The sequence below is a fragment of the Saccostrea cucullata genome, unplaced genomic scaffold (genome assembly GCF_032062105.1).
Source record: "Saccostrea cucullata isolate Sc308-1 unplaced genomic scaffold, CSIRO_AGI_Scuc_v1 ctg1493, whole genome shotgun sequence".
Lineage (NCBI taxonomy): Eukaryota > Metazoa > Mollusca > Bivalvia > Ostreida > Ostreidae > Saccostrea > Saccostrea cuccullata.
This window is the reverse complement of record NW_026918572.1, coordinates 67501-70447: the sequence shown is the minus strand read 5'-3', so window position 1 is coordinate 70447 and position 2947 is coordinate 67501. Positions and strand designations below refer to the sequence as shown.

At 32.4% G+C, this 2947-nt stretch overlaps 1 long non-coding RNA gene across 1 annotated transcript in view; it reads left to right on the top strand.

Moving 5' to 3' along the window:
• Positions 1-301: 301 nt before the first annotated feature.
• LOC134268044 (uncharacterized) overlaps positions 302-2947 on the top strand; it is a 21969-nt gene continuing 19323 nt past the window's right edge. The window contains exons 1-3 of the long non-coding RNA XR_009992269.1: positions 302-361; positions 616-678; positions 1063-1134. This is a non-coding gene — a long non-coding RNA (uncharacterized LOC134268044). The remainder of the gene's footprint in view (positions 362-615; positions 679-1062; positions 1135-2947) is intronic.

Sequence of the window (2947 nt, the reverse complement as noted above, 5' to 3'; positions counted from 1 at the left end):
ACGTTATTTTCACCATAATATGAACAACTTCAGTCAGCATTTGACTCAATGATATGTTGTATTTGCTGACAAGGTCTTTGAATCGATCATAGAACTTGCGAAATGATACCTTTAAACGAGTCTAAATGCATACATTGTTTTTCAATAACTACTATTTGATACATCTATATTTTACTGTAACAGAAAGCCCTGGTAGAAGTCAAAATATCTTGATACTTTTGATCATTTCTTATGTTATTCATAGATAAATTTTTACTCTACTATTTATATAAATTCAATTTCCATGTCTTCGATATTCAAGAAACGTAGATGGTTCAAGTTCCACGGAAAGGGTTACCTACAGTGGGCCACCCATTTCAAGGTAAATTAAACTTTAAATAATTAGTGATTCTTGGGGGTAATTTTTATTTAATATGTATGCAAAAACCTATGGACCTCATTTGAGTTTTCCGTTGATATGGTGATTATATGATCACCACCATTTTCTGTATACCCTTCACGTGCATCTTTAAAAATATTTCTAAGAAGTTTTGATTCAAGATCATTTTCTTATTGTTTATTCCCGCATACAAGTCATCTTAATTAATATTGTTTCCATTTTACTCTTGTTTTTAGATTTCGTACTAATCCAGAGATTTGTAACGGCAATCTGGGGCAACAACAGACTCCAATGATGATGTGAGTTTATTCAAAACTAAAGCACATATCTATATGTATAAATTTAAGCTCAGCTGAATGGAAGGTGTAAAGTTGTAAATCTGATAAGCCATTGCCCGTCGTCTGTCTGACTGTAAACTTTTTCAAACTTAAAACTTGGTTAAGTATTTTTTCTGCAAAAGATGCAACGTTAATTCCAGTGATAACAACAAAAAAACCATTTTGTTGTTTAAATTAACAACAATTTATTGTGTTTTATACAAATTGAAAATAAATAAAAAGTTGTTGAAGTCTGCAAGTGCCTGCGTTTTTAAAACAAATTCACATTGAGAATGACTTATATCATATTCTCAATTCTAAGGATGTGTTCTTCCTTTCTCATTTATCATCTTTTTGTTTTATCAGATGTGCTCCCAGTGATCAGGGACTTCGACGTCCAAACACGTTGCAACTTTATCAACCTAATGCATCATTGGTGTAAGTTAACCTAATTACTTATACTGCAACTGACTGAAGTGGATAAAAAATAGTTAGCAACCGCTATGCGTTGGCATGATAAAGATCCCTCATTGCTCAATGCCCTGAGTGCGAAGTAAAGGTCAAGATTTTGTCACTGGTATATGGTGACATCTCTATATGATTGAAAACCCTCTTATGACGTACATAACATACTATCAATCAAGAAATCGTTTATTTCCAAGGAAAATGCACATATTGAACTCTTCAATGTTTATCCATTACATTAGAAAGAAAAGAAAAATTACAATTCTTTAATAAAATCTATGGGGATAAATTTAAGACATCCACTTTTTAATTAAAAAAGATATTGTTTATCTAAATTTATCGTTCACATTAGATATTTTTAATGTATTATTAAAATTTATCAGAGTTCCTGAGTTCTATGTAGCATCAATCTAAGTATAATTTTGTCACTTAATTCAGATAAAAACATTGATGAAACCATCAATTTTCGCCCGGGAAATAACTAAAGTAAACAATGGAAATGAGTCTTGATCATCAAACCTCTTTGATATGTGTGAAAAAGGCATGCGTCTAAAAGATGGAGACGATAGTCGAGAATATTTTGAAAACTTATATTTAGATGTACATCTAACAAAACAATACCCATCTAAACTTTATCAATTATCAAATAAATGCTGGCTGCATTCAATATATATTGAAACCAGACACATGCATCTCCTATATTTAAAAATGAATTTCACTATATGTATATAAAACACGAACTAAATATGTCACAGATAGTCGAGCGGATTTACTTTTGCAAATTTTAAATATAACTCAAACTCTTGTTTCTTTCTTACAATTTACATATTGAATGATTCATGATAAAATATACAAAGTCATTGTGATTGCTGCTGTTGTCCCGGTGTCCAGTTGCGCCTCTAGCTTTCCACCTCACAGGCTGGAGGAGGCACTATAGGTTCCAAGGGTGGCGGCCTATATACTACACCCCAAGGGCACACTGGGCAACCTCACTGCTGTACACTAACTTTGACGCATGGCTGGAACCTGCTCCAATATACACAAGTTTTACTTACAAGCTCTAGTGGTTTTACACAAAAATACTTTACACTCATTATATGATTATAATGAAGACGTCTGAGATAAGACTCAATTACACACACTCATGAGAAGTTAAAATTATACAACTTCTACACAGATGCAATATTACGAATTGCTACTTTACGGACAAACTATTATGACAGTAATTTTACACCGTACTTTTAAATAGGCAAATACGTGTTACTAAATATATACAAATCAAATTAAATGAAACATACATGCTAAAAATGATGAGAAATATGGTTACTGGATGTTTAGGACACATGAATAATATTTTACACTGTAAATATCTAAAATGAAAATATAAACGACCTTACCTCAGAAAATCTGGACGATAATGTTCTTTTAAAAAATGGAATACCAGAGCAAGCCCTGCAAGTTATACTAGTGCATACAAAATAGCAATGCTGGATACCCAAAGCAAAATTATACATGAGAGGGGTAAAGACGTCCTCCTTTCTGGACTGCCGTGTCCAAACTATCTTGCACGGACTGGCGGGTTTAAAGGTCCAGTGAATTGAGGTTCACTAAAGATATATACAGTGAAAACATGTCTGAAAACAATGGGTTCCACACAGGATATTTACATAAAATTAAAATGCGTTAACAAAATTATGATTTGGGGATTTTAATATGACAGAATATACCGTACGTTTTATGCCTTGAGCAAAATTAGATGTTCTAGAAAAGGAACCTGTCGTTTTTC